Raw genomic sequence first — 15,650 nt, 5'->3', positions numbered from 1 at the left:
TTAAATGGCTAAAATGTTCCTTGATAATGTATTGGAGACATTCATGGGCTCAGACATGGCCATGCCAGCTGAGTTTGTGAGTATGCCTAAGCCCAACGGCTTCCACTGATAGAGATGCTCTGAGCATACTGTCACCACAGGGCTAGTCATTCAGGAACAAAGCAAAATGGATTCAGCTTGCTTATAGTTGCTGTCACGAGCAAGAAGCAGCCTTGCTACAGTGATGCAGGGGCCAGGAGGTAGCAGCTCTGCAAGTCCTTGAGACAACACATACTCCTCCTGCCCAGCAGAGAAAGACCTGGGCATGCTGTTTGACAGCTGGCTGAACATGAGCCAGCCACGTGCTCAGGTGGCCAAGAAGGTCAGCAGCTTTCTGGCCTTTATCAGTGTGGCCAGCAGGATCAGGGCAGTGATTGTCCCCCTGTACTCAGCACTAACGTGGTCACACCTTGAGTTCTGGGTTTAGTTTTGGGCCCTTCACGGCAAAAAAGACATTGAGGTGCTGGAGCGGGTCCAGAGAATAGCAACAAGGCTGGTGAAGGGCCTGTAGAACAGGTCTGGTGAGGAGCAGCTAAGGGAACTGGGGTGGTTTAGTCTGGAGAAAAGGAGGCTGAGGGGAAGTCTTCTCACTCTCTACAACCTGAAGGGAGGTTGTAGCAAGGTGGCGGTCATTAGGTATCTTCCCCCTAGCACAAGTGATAGGAGAAGAGGTAATGGCCTCAAGTTGCCCTAGGGGAGGTTTAAGTTGGATGTTAGAAAGAATTTCTTGTCTGAAAGGGTTGTCAAACACCAGAATAGGCTCGCCAGGGAGTTGATTGGATCCCCAGCCCTGGAGATATTTAAAAGGTGAAGAGGTGTGGTGCTGAGGGATATGGTTTAGCACCAGACTTGGTAGAGTTAGATAATGGTTGGACTTGATGATCTTAATGGGCTTGTCCAACCAAAACAATTCTATGGGAAACCAGTGTGGCCAGTCCTGTAATCTGACACAAACTGGGAAGGGCTCTGGTGAGCAAGGAGCTGAGTGTTGTGTGATCTTGTCATGCTGTGCTGAGAAATGGCAGGTGGAGAAATGAAGACAGCCAAGTGAGACCTTTCTATATGCAAAAGGCAAAAGCTGAAGCCCTCCAAGGTCATCTCCACATTGCTGCCTCATGCCTAGCCTCACACTCCTGGTCCCCAGATGTCTCTCTGGGAAGAGTTGTCAAGCTGCCAATGGCAGGTTAACCAACCACTGCAAGTTGAGTCTTTTGCAAAAAAGAGCCTCTTCAGGCATGTCTCTTGATGAAATGCAGCAGCTACGCGTACTTGAGGTGTATGAGCTCATGGCCATTCCTGCAGATATCTGCTCCTCTCCCAGCAGTTACTCACATTAATAACCAGGCCTGGCCTAGCTAACTCCTGCCCTGTAAACTCCTGCAAATGCAAACTTCTGCAAGGGCAAGAAATACTGCATGGGAGTATTTAAACCTCATTACCTGTGCAGCCTGTTTCTGTGTCTTTTGCAAGGCCTTTTCTGTTTCCTTCAAGCAGATGGGTACTGCTGAAATAATATATTAAGAAGAAACCAGAATTTTCTCGCTGTCTCAGTAGTGGGCCTCAATTTCTGGGGTTCGTAGACTTGTATAAAATTTATCTTATCTGTTTCTCATGATGTGGTGACTATTTAGTAATAACGGTCACCCACACAGCGTGCCAGTACACCATGCTGTTTGGTAATGAGAACTCCTGGAGTTCTGTGAAGGCCCCAATTAATCATCATAGTGCCAATTAAAAAGGCCATTAGAAATGCTGTTGGTAGCCATCAATCCTGCATCGGTCTTCGTTCGCAAAGGGTGCATGTGCAACGCACTCAGATTTGCACACATATGCATACTTTTTTCAGGTCGATAGGACCTAGCAGAGTGATTGGGCAAAATGTATTGGCAGAAGCAATGGATTTATATTCTGTCTAACATCATACTGTAGTTAGATCCCAAATTTATTCCAGTCTGTTAAATCTTAAATCAGGTTATGTGTTTGTAAGTGGGACATACTTCTTCATGTGGCACAGTTACACTCCAGCTCTAATTAGAGTTGCATTGCAGTGTTATCAGGGTATGATTTCAAGGCCAATATTCTTTAAATCCTTTCAGGACAGGGACTTTGTTGTCCCACAGTTCCTACTGGGGAGCTGAGCACCAGCTGGGGTCTTCAAGCATTCCAGTAATATAAATAATTGTGGATACAGCAGATAGCATTTTTACTTTGCATTGTTTATGTCTTTTAATTTTTAATTCTTCTTGTCAGCTGCTCATAAGTTTTTTATGTTCCACTTGTTTGAACTGAGACATTTTTATACCCATTGTGTGCCCTGGCATGAGTTGTTTGGGTTTTATTTTTATTTTTTCTCATGAAAAGTCCATTTGAAAACAGTTGAAGTATTTATGGGACCAAGAGTACAGTAAAGTGCTGTTTTATCTATATTAAAATAAAAACAGTTTAAAAAATTGTTTTGTTTTTCAATTAGGAAGCAGAGCTCATGCTTTGAGCAAGGGTTTGAAAATTCTTAAGGGGCAAAGTTTTTGTTTTTTCTTGTAAAACATCTGCTTTGGTTGTTCAAAGTCACAGTAAGGCACTGAAACCCCCTGTTGTCCCATGCTCAGCAGAGGTGTTAATGTTTTAGAGCTGTGTTCTGCAAGAGAAATAGAGCTGGGTGGGACAGATTTGTAATAAGTGCAGCGTCTGTATTGAGAATCTAGAATTGAACTCAGGACTCTGCTGTTAGCAAAGACTTTATGAAACACAGTGGCAGATACGTATGTTATCATCCTGTTATCACAGAAGATAATCTGCTACCTCTGTCTTTTATTTCAATTGCTTAGGTACCAGATTTTTCATAAGTGGATCTTTGGAACTGATGATGTCTGTAAGCATCAGCATATCAATATGCTGTTCTGTAACGGGACACCAGTTTGGCTTTCCATTTTACATTAAAAAAAAAAATCCAAACAAAGCAATTTTTATTTTTTTTCCACATTTCTCCAAATCCCAGAAATGGCATGGAGTAACTGTTTATTAGAAGATGGTCAGTGTTACAATCACTTGTACACATCTGCTTAAGTCTTCTCCTTGGTATGGAGTAAGCCTCATTCAGATTTAACAATATTGTCACAAACCCCTATTCCAGAAGACGATACAGTTCTAGGAATCAGGTTTGCATTGTAAAGGAGCTTCCTGCCTTGGTCTGCTGCTGAAATCAGGAGGTTGGAGTCTTGGAAGGAGAAAAGACAATTAGTTGTCTTGTTGCAAGGCCACCATCATTGTCTCTTTGGAGCTCGGGACATTGCATCCAGCAGGCAGGACCTGCTGATGTGCCCCTTCCTGGACTGAAGAGACAAAGGCCTGAGCAACTACAGTTCTTAGAGCTGCCACTGAAATCAGAACCCCTTAAAATGCTAAAAAGTACTGAGTATTCCTAGCAGGTGGACCTGCCAGCTTTTCACATGGGCATGCAAAGATCTTAGAGTCAACAGACCATGTTCTTGCTGTGCCCCCATCTCCCAGCTTTTATCCAGGAAAGGACAAAATGCCTTTGTCATATGGGAGTGGGAGAATTTGCAAATAGCAGAGAGGCTGCTCAGCATGCTGAGTACCATGAAAGCTAGGATGATATAAAGAATTTTGTATTCAGGGCAAAATCCAGAGGATGTTCTGAGACAGCTAGAAATGACAATAAAACCAGTTATTAACTAGCTGCCTTTCATTCAGTGGGAGCTCATGTTTGTCATTTATATTGGGGTGGAGGGAAGATGCAGCTTGTGAACAAATGTTGGGAGTTTAAAAGGGCAAAATTTTAAATGAGAGTATTTGTAATAATAAGGGAAGGTAGGGCTTGTATCTCTTAAAAGCAAATTTAAAAATGAAGCCTCTTCCTGCCCTTCAACTTAAAATCTTACAATTATCTTAAATCCCAAAATGTGGCTTCATTGTTCATTTCCTTCTTACCAGAATGTAAAATAACAGGAGCTTGAGGTTTTAATGTATTTCTTAAAAGTAATCCTAATCCTTTTTTATTATAACTTCCTGGTAGTGTTTTAATTAAAGGTATTAGGACAACTGTCATGTGTGACACATGTTAAAATTCTTGTACAGTGTGCTACAAATATATGGGAAAGGGATTGTTTACAGAACTCATTCACTGATGGTGTAGGAGACCAGAATTTGTTATTCTTGACTATTTATCACCTGCAACTTGATAATGTGTTTTTATGTGACTAAGAGGAAGAACGGCTTTGTGTGTGCTCTTTGTAGTTCATAGCCTGTTTAACAAATTGAGACCATTTTTAGCAAAGTTCAACATTGTTTCTTTATTCTGAAAGAATCTGCATTAAAGAAAGCTACATAAAAATGTTAACATGCAATTAGAGTAGACCAAGAAAGTTATTTATGTGGTTTAGTGAGTGGCTTTCATTTCTTCCTGGTTTTAGCACACCACTTTTCCCCAACTCACTCACAAGTAAGCTCTCATAGCGTGTTTCAGCCGGTATTTGAGCCACTTTCCATGATGGATTTTGAGGATTCAGTCTGACTGGCCACGCTGTTGTGCCACCAGCACAACAGAGGCATGGGGCTGCTGGAGCGTGTCCAGAAGAGGGCCACGCAGATGATCAGAGGGCTGGAGCACCTCCCCTGTGGGGACAGGTTGAGCATGCAAACCCAATTTATTAGGTGGCTTCTCTGCTTGAACAAGAGAAAGAGTTGTGTGGGTTTGCTACTGGTGTGCCGGTTTTGAACTATCAGTCAATAATGTTGTTGAACTTCTTTTTTTTCTTTGGGTTGTGTAGCAGATAGCTGATTGACCAGCCATTCTGAGTGCAGATGGAAAAATCCATTCAGGTGTCCCCTTTTTGCCTTTTTCTTCATTTTTTTAAGTCCTCAAGATCTCACCTAATTACAAGGTGTGTAGACTGCCTGTGGCATAATTCCTTTTACTCAAAACAAGTAACATCCATTCAGGAATCTGGGTGCTCCTTGCTGTTTTTCCCCAGATGAATGAATCTCAAGTTTAGTTAGCAATAATACAATAAATCTAAATTTGTATTGCTATGACCATATTAAAGGGAGCATAAATAAATTCATACTTCTTCCCATCTGCGCTTGGTACAAGCAGTGATACACTAATGAAAATTAGATACAAGTGTTTCATCAAACCCAAAATTTTGTCATTTCTTATTACACAAAAGCAAAGCATTTATCTTGCATGCATTCAAAGGCTTAGAGAGTCCATGTCAAGAAATTTGTGCCCATTAATGCGCATTGTTAATGAATGCCTCTGCTTCATGTGGGATTTTTGTACGTAAGAAACAATATTAAGAGACTCGTGTGTATGAATTTTTCTAACGTGCCTGCAACAGTATTTGCTGAAGTGTAAATGTCCTTTGGAGGTTTTGCAACACCAGCATTTCAGTAGGAAGCCCAAGGTGAAATTTGATAGAGTATACTTTGGGCGTCTCAACTCATTAGAACATTAAAGAACTATATAGAACATAGTGTAAGAAATATAATATTTTGGAAGTTACTACAGATGAATAATTTTTCTAATTTGTGTTTGCAGTGGTGTTGTAAGATGCTAACAGTGAAAGGATTAAAAATTATTACCTTATGTGAGTGAACACGTGACTGTGCTTAGCTGTGTCGTTATGCCGCACCATCTGACTCACCCGAGAACAGAATATATAAACATCTCCTTTTCAAAGTACACAGACATAGGCATTCTCTTTTTATGAGACAGAAGACAAGGTAAAAATAGAGTACCTGCAAGTTTTGATTACATGGCCATTGTAATCTCAGTTATTAAGAGTTTGGCACTCATCAAAAGCAACTGTTGCAGCACTTTTGGTCACTGCATGAAATGAAACTCTTGGCTTGACAGAAGATTGCAGAAAAGCCCAGAGAGCTCATTGGAATTGATATAAATCCCAGATAAGAGAAAGAAACGACCCCTCTAGGTGTCAAGTGTCACTATAGTGAATTTAGGCTCACTTTCCGTTTCCCAGTCAATGAGATGAAAATGGAGCCATTTCCCTGAGAAAGTGGAAGAAAGCAGCCACCCAATGTAATAGCAACTTGCAAGAGAGCAGGGTGAGGGTGCTGCAGGAATTGGGAAAGTGTGCTGGTGTCTGCCACCTTCCTTCCTGCATGTTAAATGAGGGCTGCTGTGGATAGAGGGGCAGGCAGGTTTTAAAAAGAAACTAATAAGCGGGGAGAGCAAATAGCTCTCACTGAGTTTATTCCCTTTATTCCCTTTATTCCTTCTGCAAAACCAAGGGAAGCCTTTGATACTTCAATCCTGACAAAACCATTTGTCTAGCTTCTACTGCCTCATGTGTTTTCTTTTGAAATGCTGGGCAAAGTGAACACATGCAAAATTGAAGCAGGAACAGAACTGGGTAGGAGAAAAGGAAGGGTAAGTCCTAGAGAGCCAGCTGTACAGTGCTAGCCCTGAAACCTAGTAAAAAAAAAAAACAAAACAAAACAAAAAAACAAACACGAAAACCCCAAAAACATTTAAAATTGCTGAGTGTGTAGCAAACACTGCCTGGGTCAGCTTTCCAGCATGACAGCAATAAACACACCACCAGTAATTCAGCCCGACAGAGAAGGCTTTCAAGAGCACAAATATCAGGGATGTTCTGTTCTGCTCATGTGCTGGCAATGCCATAGGTAAGGCTGGGCTTCCCTGACCATGTGCTGTCTCCTAACCTCTCATTCGATGAGCCTTGGAAACCATGTGCAAGCACAGCCTTTCTGATCCTATTAGAAAGGAGAGGCTCCGTCTCCATGGCCCTTTTTGCAACCTGCACGCTCTTGTGAATCATGCTGTGCAGGGGGATTTGTTAAGAGATGTGTTGGGTCCTAATGTCATAGGCAAGCTTGTTACAGATGAAACCCTGTTGGCAGAAAGGATTAGCTGCCTCCAAGAGATAAAAACAAGAAGCCATATTTTAAAAGGAAGATCGTGGTGCAAAATTCTGATTATTTATTGGGCAAGAAGATAGTCAGGGCTTTGTGTTATTAGTGATTTGTACCCTAGGAAACTGGCAGTGAGTTCAGCCTGGTGCTGCCAAACTGTACTTCAGAATCTGAGGTTTCATATGAAGAAAGGGGAAAAAAGGCAAAACAGACAGAAAACCCTCTATACCCTGCAGCTGCAGAGAAAGTGCTCAGAAACTCACTGTGACTGGAGTTGTGCTCTTCTCTTAAGTCAGCAATCAGCTTGAAGCAATACCTTTGAGAAGAGCAAACTGTGCTGGTCATTTCAGTGCATGTGAGCTATGAAGTCTGACATGTTTACACAGCAGCCAGCTCATTTCTGTGCTGTGCTTTTTTTTTGTTGTTTTCAAAAACCTCAATTTTCAAAAACCTCAATTGGGAACATATTTTCTTGGGACATAAGAAGAGATCCAGAAGGAAGGTTTATTATTTTTCATGTAAATTAGAATTAATGTTAAACTTACTCTCTTCTTTTCCAACTTACCAAATAAATTAAAAAAAAAAAGCCAAAAATCTTTGCAAATTGTGGAGAAACAATGTAACAAGGGATATTTTATTTGTCCACCGGAAAAAGCTGTAGTCATATCCGGAGTCTTGAAAAAAATCAAAACAAAAACCCCTTCTTCCCACTAACTCCTACATTCTCCTTAGTGCCATATGCCCCAGCTTACAATTATCCAGCTTTTAATGCATTCCACTTCTGCTCTGACAGCTATACAATGTACAACAGTTGCACAGTCAGAAGGCAGATCTGTGAAGCACAAAGAATAAAGAAATTGGTGACAGTTTAAAGCAAATGTAGTGAATATGGAAGTAAATAACATAAGTGATGCTGATGGTATTTTATTTATGTCTGTCTCAACCTCATGTCTCAAATTTACCTGCACAGTACTGTGAATTTCCCCTTCGATATCAGCTCCCCTGAATTTATGTTTAGATTACTGCAAAATAGAAGGGATTGTGTACCTAGTGCACCTGATCACTCGGAGGAACCTGTTAATCAGTGTACCAATTGCATGGTTATGTTGCTCGCATCGTGTTTGAGCATTGGAGCTCAACATTAAAAAAACACTGTAATTGCTAATAATTGTCACGGTGTAAGCCTCACAAGATTTGCTCAAGAGTCCCCTCATGTCAGATTCATATCCAAAGTGTATCTGAAGTATCTGAACCATTTAAGGATCTGGGAGGTAATACTTTGTCATTGTGTAACTTGGACGACCTGTGTATGAAAGGGCAAGGGGATTGCAAGATAATTACTGGCTCTGCATTTAATTTGAGTCAATGAAAATGCCAGAATGATTGAAGTGTTTGTGCTGAAGATCAAGGAGTTAGATTGGAATAGGGTAATCAAAACCAGGGACATCTTTCTTATGTTTTTTAATATTTCTTAAGGAAGAGATAATTGAGGACGGGGATAGTACAGGAAGAGGAATGTTGGAAGGAAAATCAGGATCAGAGGTCATACCTGTGTGAAGCGAAGGTTTGAAAATGTCAAGTAAAAATAGAAATATTCTTCCCTTGATGGTGATGAATGAGTTATTTGACCTGAAGAGGAAGCCTAGAGGTGGCTTTTCACTGTGGAGATGGTAATTTGATAGTGGCAGTTACAGGTGAAAAAGTTTGATGTTAAAAATGCAGTGGAAAATATGACTGGTGTTAATTATGTATGGATACTCATGCCTCTGGGCCTCAGTTTTCAGGATAGCTGTGCTTTTGCACAGCCGTGCCTGTGACACTTTGAGTTTGCCACTCTTCCGTACTTTCAACGTGATTCTCCCCCCCCTGTTTTCTCTGTCTGTTCCCAGTATGCCTTTTACTTTGTATTTTGTCTTTGCTTCACTTAAGTTCAGCACTGGAGTATTCTGCCCTGCTCACCTGTCTCTTCCATCCGACACCAGCTGCTCAACTGGCCTCGTAAAGTTGGTAAACTGATGAGCAAGCCTTATAGAGTCAATATTGCTATACAGGAGGTTGTATACATAGCTCCTATGATGTGGGAGGTGGATCAATCATATCTTGCTTGCACATCTCTTGTATTCCAAGGACAGGGAAACATTTGCCAACGGCCTATAACTTTGCCTCTCTGCAAGCAATAAATGCCAAGAGTCTTGTCGGCTTTTTACATACTAAGACCAAAAGCACATCAGGAGCTGCTGGCTGTTTCTGTTCAAACATGAAGGATGGATTTGGGGGTTGGTAGAGGTCTGTTTGCTTAAAAGTGGTTCTGATCGAGATGATTTATGAACATGTCAATAAATACCACATTTTAAAAAGTAATAAACTGACTATTAATGTTGAAAGCTGATCTCCAGGCAAAGATTAGCAGCAGCCTGAATCACTCCTTTTATGTGTCTTTATGTACCTTCTTCCTTCATAGCACTCATCTTGAGGAGCTGGAGCAGCCCTGAACCCCAGAAGGGCATCCTCAAAGGCCCAAATAGTCAAAAGTGCTTCACAATACCATATTAATGGGTATTGTTCTTTCGGGGGGGGGGGGTTCAGTCGACCCTGGCAAGTCCTTTATGCGCATGTGACATCAATCTGTTTATCCACTACCTAGTGCATTGAAGTTTAGTGTGGTGCAATTAATCAGACGTTTGGGCACCACAATGCCAGTTTTTATTTTGTTTCGAAATGCCGTGAACAAAAAATTGGGAGAGAGAAAAAGTGAAATCCCATGATTAGTATAGTTTTCTTCTTCTGCAGTTCTTTGTAAGTATGTACCAAAGATTCCTCCTAAAGAGTTTAAAATAAATAATCTTCCATACATCAGGTCGGGGTTTAATTGCTTGCCCACCCAGTCTCTCTGCTACTTGCCAAGTTCCTATCTGTACCCTGTCAGGCCACCAGTTTAGAGATTATCAGCTCAAATGACCCATCTGGGGAGCCCTGGTATCCATAGGTCTCCCTCTCTTCCCCTTCACTGGACTTGGAAGTCTGATTAGTGTTCAGATGTTGCTTTGAGATAATGGTAATGTGCCTTTTAATTAGCATCAATATTTCTAATCTTTTGGGAAATAATAATGTGATGCTTTTCTACTCCTTGACTGTTGACAGATGGCCACTTATTAAACATCATTAAAATCTGATATCAATCATCTTTTTTCTTTTTAAAATATGCTTGTCATTTACATGGAATGATCTGTATAGGAGGAGGGATGTTCACACCATGGTGTGTAGACTTTGATGCAGCGCTGGAACAGCCTGCCCTGGAGGCCTGGGTTTTTCAAGATGCTCTCACTATCATCTCTGGGGCCTTGCTAACTTGTCAGTTCAGTGTATGTGCAGGTGTTAAAAGGGGCTCTTCCTCAATGCTTTTGAGACAAAGCCACTATTTAAACATTTACAAACTTGAACTTTTGAGAAGATTGTTCTTAAATGCAGAAATATTTCACGCGTTTACTCAAGAATTCTTATTGTCTGTGTTGATGTGAATGCCGTGAACTAAGTGAAGATGAATTCCTGTCTGTTGCTTGCAGCAATGCTTTATTGAACTTGGTACATTCTTGACTAGAACCTCTAATTTGTTATTTGTGAAACTTTGTTTAATGGGTACAGTTACAATCTGTGTTGTGTCCTTGCTCATCTTAATGGCAGTATTAATTTACAGAAAGGGACAAAAATTATCTTGCAGAGTTATCAAGCGGTGTTTAGGCTTTCTGAATGCTAATTAATTCAGAGCTCGAATGCTGTACCTGCTGTTTAAAAGGCTGGCAGCTTGTATTTATCACCTGAGTGACAGCTGTTCCCAGCCCTTTTTTGCTCTTAAAAAGAGTGGGGAAGATTAACTCCTTCCATACTAATGACTGCTGTTTTGAAGTAACGGTTGTTTTATTCAAAAGATGCATCTGCCATATTTTGTCTCCAACCAATGCGGTGATTTTGACTGTGTATTAGAGAAAGGATTGGTGACAGTATATTGTTGAGAGAAATTGCTGAGAATTTTTTCCAATACACTGTTAGTTCTTCTGGGGGAAAAAAGAAAGTATCTCTGACATTTGATCCTCCATATAAGCTAAAGGAGAAAGAATTAAATTATTGCCAAGTCACATTTGAATATTTATAGTTAGTGTGGAATCTGAAGAATTTTTGTCTTGGAGTCAAGTCTATTTTTTTAATATTTACTGTCAAGGAAAATATTTATTAGTTACCATTCAATTAAACGTTCACTTAAGACGTTTAAATGTCACAGCAAATAGTAAAGAACGGTTTAATGTTTTGTATGGGGCTTTGAGTTGTTGTTGGTTAAACTAAACTCCTCAGAACTTGGAAGAAATGGTAGGCTTGGTAGTAAGAAAGGCATGCAGGTAATTTAGTTTAATCTGGGAAAGAGTATCGTCTGGTACAATGCAGGTGTTCATATGCAGGTCTGAGAGGATTACACAGCGTGGCTGAATGACTGAGGAAGTGAGATAGAATATTGGATTACATTACTTCTTCTGCAGAGAAACTGAGAGATAAAATATATATGCTAAGTTCGTCTCTCCATTCCCTGCTGCCCCCAGTCAAAACATTTTAATTAGACTACCTTTTCTTTTCGGAGGAAACATGAGATAAATCAACATGTCTCATGTCAAAGGGTATTGGTGAACTACAGTTAGTATTTTAGATCAAATTCTAGAGGATGTCCATTTTCCTGCCTTAAAGACATATGAAGTCTGGTATGTGTTTGCTAGATAAGTATTTTGGAAATACGGATGTACACCTTTGATTCATCTCACATCAGGGTTTACACATTCTGGTTCAGTAAATCTCATTAAGCACACATTTGATTTCCAGTATTCACTAAAAGTTCTGTTGACTTCAATAGAAAATTAAGCACATGCTTAAGTGTTGTTCAGAGTCTTAGGAAATGGATTAAACCAAAAAACAAAGCTCTGCTATTAAAATATTTTAACTCATTAAAATCCCATAGGTTTGCTGATACCAATTCACTGAGTACTCGGTATTGGGAGTCAAACAATTACCTTATAGCTGGCTGGCTCTCTTGTGCAGCTTGGAACACCAACATGGGTAGATTAGCTGGGTATTTCTGCTGTGACAATACATTTCCCTTTACTTTTGACTTTTGTTCTATTATTATGTATAATTAGTAATTACAATGAGTGATTGAAAATATAATGGGAAAGGGAAAGGTTTCCAAGCTTGTTTACAAAGAGTTCATGAAAACGAAAATAGTTTTTAAGAAATCATTGTCTTGTTCCAAGTTACTTGGACACCTTTTGTTACTGCTCACTAACTCCAAAAGATATTTTTAGTTTTCATATGCAGGGGTGATTTTTTTGCAACTTTAGCAGTACTGTCATGGTGTTCTTTGTGTGTGGACATTTTCTGTATTAATTTGTTGTGGAGTTTGATACAGAATAATTAAAAATCATGCTTTGGCAAGACTGAGATGTAGCCTTTGAATTAGTGTGTAAGATGCTCTAATGAGTCTAGCAAGCATTAGGAAAATGTGCTGCGGTATGTACTTCTGTCCTTAGTGTGTTATTTATCCCTCAACTTCTTACAATGTGTAGGAGAGATGTGTTGATTTCTAACCCATGGGGAGAAGGTTCTAAAATAACTCTGTAGTGATTCAGAAACCAGAAGGCTGCTTAAGTGTTTGGGGCATGGGGGCAGTAGGAGGTTAGAGGGAATGTTGCTGGGTATTTTTTTCTTTTTATTTAGTTCACCACAGAGGAAATAATCAGACCAAGGCTGCAATATTTGGGTAGGCTGGGCATGACTGACATTGTTAACCTTCCCAAGTTCCTGTCCTGGAACAGTTACAGTGTGTAAAAAGGCATGAGTTTATTGAAATCCTGGAGTGAGTTATTTGGGGTCTGTAGTCTGTCTGCAGCTTCCCGAAATAAATCTGAGTGATAAAGCTACATAATTTTTGCTACTGTGGTGTTAAAATTGTACAGTGATTCAGTCTCAGTGTGCTCACTGAGTCAGACCAGGAAACCATTGAGTCTGCTGATTCGCATTTGCTTCTTGACCTTTTGGCAAGGATGAAGTGTAGCATATGTTTTTATCAGTTTAATATCTGTTATGTCCTCAACTTGAGGATTTTATATTAAATGAGTTTGGGGACTGGGAAATGTACTAGGAGCTTACGCCATCCTCTCCATGCATGAGATTGGCTGTTGCTGTGTTGGTAGAAATGTGTGAAAAGGGGAAAAAAAAAAAAGCAACAAGTCCCCTAATGACCAAAAATGAGTGCAAAGGGAAGAACAGGAGCAGAGCAAGCATGGATTATGCTTCTCTAATATTCTCTTAATCTCCACCTATTTTCAGCTCAGAGGATTTCCTGAGCCTTAATAAACCCCCTCTAAATGTAAAATAAAATAGCACTTCTCATTGTATTTTAATGTTGTTTTCACTGTCTTCTCAAACCATATTAATAACCATTTTTTAATGTCCTGTATTGTAAATTCCGGACTGGGCACTTTGTACTTAGAGCCTACACTCAGTCTCATCCTTGTTAAAGAGCAAGTTCCTCCATCACTATTACTGCTGCTGCTGATCATTCTTACAGATGCTGTTTTTCTGAAAAAATAGGTAAAATAACAATCAGAAATAACCACAAAATCCAAAAGAGAGGAAGCATACTATAACGTGGTGAAGTGGTCCATATGAGATTTGATTAAAAGAAACCATAGATGTGATTTATATCTTTGAGGAAACACTGGTGTCACAAGTGTTCACAATACATTCATAAATATGCCAAAAACTATGAAGAGTTGGTGTTCACTTGAACGTTTTTGACTGATTAAATACCAGTTCATGCCGTTTTATAAACTGGAAATCCAGAATTGTTCATACATGATGCAATTCATGGGTGGCTAACAAAATCTGGTTAGTTAGTGCTGAGGTCTTTGTAGTGTAGCAGGTGAGGGCAGGCGTGGTTCGTGACAGCTTTTGAAACAGAATCAAGCCCCTAAAGGCCAAGTGGATGTGACAAGGTGAAATCTGGAAGTTGTGTTAGAAGAAAAATGAATAGAGTTCAGACTGAGAGTGATCAAAATAATTTCTAGATAACATAAGAATTTGACCCTTCAAGGATTTCTTGCTAAGTATATGAGGTAATACAGAAGGGAGGAACCTGTGTCATTGTAAATTAGTGTCCTTGGGTTAAGTCTCATTACCAAGACACCTTCATTTTTTTAATTGTTTGACCTGCCATGGTTAGTAAAAAGAAAGTTAATTTGGTGTGACATATTTGGTGGTAGCTTGGTGCACCACCAATTTAGTTGCAGTAAAATAAAATAATAGTTAAAAAAACCCCAAACTCCAAACTTCCTGTTCCCTTCATTTTGAATCAGTTAATGATTTCTTTGTCATTATGTGTGGCCGAAGTATTTCATGTAGGATATGTTAAATAAAGCTGATGTTTGGGAGGGGCAGGATATTGAATGTTTTTTAATTATAACTATTTAAATATTGCTATTTGATGGAAAACACAATATTTTTGTTATTTTAAATTTCTGTTTAGGACCAAAAAGACAGAAATTAGTTTAGGACTAAAGACAGAAATCCACTGCAGTAAAATACCATCTTATTACTATATGTGCTATGATGCTTACAGGTTATTCTCAATTTAGTGTCTACTGACAAGGAAGCTTTTGTTTGTCATGGGAACAAAATGATTGCTCCTCATTTTTCTCAACTGCCGAGTACTTGAAGCAAAACAAATTTTGATCCTATCCTGGAATAAATATTGATTCTCTCTTTTTTCTCTCTGAGAAAATGAATATACTGTGAGTTTTATTCACTTAGGTGAGGTAAGGGCAGCTCATGACCCCACAGGTTAATTAAACCTGTGACGCAGGCTGACATTCAGGAAGTGCCTTCACTACCTCTAGGTCAGCATGTACATGCTAGTTCTCTGGAAGAGTGTCTCCTGGGGCAGAACAAGGGCCACTTGTCTATAGCAGTAGAACTGCAGGCTTGCTTTTTTCTAGTCCAAAAGTAAAACCTATCTGCCTTCATTCCTGTCCATCTTCCTCTGCTCTGAATGGTTCTGTTCCCTAAAACCAGGTGGTCCAGGTGAAACCAAAAGCACTAGTTCATTTTGCCCTCCAGAGACAGCCTCTGGAGAAACATAAAGATCTGGCATTTTGCTGTGCTTATTTTATTTTTAGCATGCAGGAATCCTTTCCAGAGTACGTTGGGCGAAAAGAACAGAAGCTGGCAGTAGCCAAATCTTTCCTTTCTAAGTAGACTGAAAAGATGAAAGAGAAAATGCGGAGTGTTGAGATGATGCATGGAGATGTGTTTGCAAAACACATTCATTGCTATGGCCACTCTTCAGCAGACAGAGAACGTGCTCATCCGTGGAGCTCAGTGGCATATCGTTGAAACAGAAATTGAAAGGTTAGGCAAAAGCAGTGGAAAGTGTTTGACAGGCTTCTTAAAAAAAAAAATCACACTCTTCCTCTTTCTTATTTTTGCAGCTGTCTTGAGAAAACTTCCATGTGGGAGACGTATGAACTTTTGCAGGTGGCTGGTGGCTGCACGTTCCTGGTGCTTTCATAGCATTTGATATCAGTATGTGTCCATGTGCATCCCTGTCATATCCAAAGCATAAGTCCATGTTACTGTAGAAATCATGTCATGCAAGTGCA

The 15,650-nt window shown here is 39.9% G+C and overlaps 1 protein-coding gene and 1 non-coding gene across 2 annotated transcripts in view; both read left to right on the top strand.

Moving 5' to 3' along the window:
• Positions 1 to 15,650, top strand: part of MACROD2 (mono-ADP ribosylhydrolase 2) — a 939,837-nt gene that overhangs the window by 410,399 nt on the left and 513,788 nt on the right. The window lies entirely within an intron of this gene.
• On the top strand, positions 13,010 to 13,200 carry LOC128969186 (U2 spliceosomal RNA). Its single transcript, XR_008489152.1, has one exon. It is a non-coding gene; the product is annotated as a U2 spliceosomal RNA (small nuclear RNA).

The sequence above is a fragment of the Indicator indicator genome, chromosome 9 (assembly GCF_027791375.1).
Source record: "Indicator indicator isolate 239-I01 chromosome 9, UM_Iind_1.1, whole genome shotgun sequence".
In the NCBI taxonomy this organism is placed as follows: domain Eukaryota; kingdom Metazoa; phylum Chordata; class Aves; order Piciformes; family Indicatoridae; genus Indicator; species Indicator indicator.
Note: the sequence above shows the minus strand (reverse complement) of the source record. Positions and strands in the feature narration are given on the sequence as shown.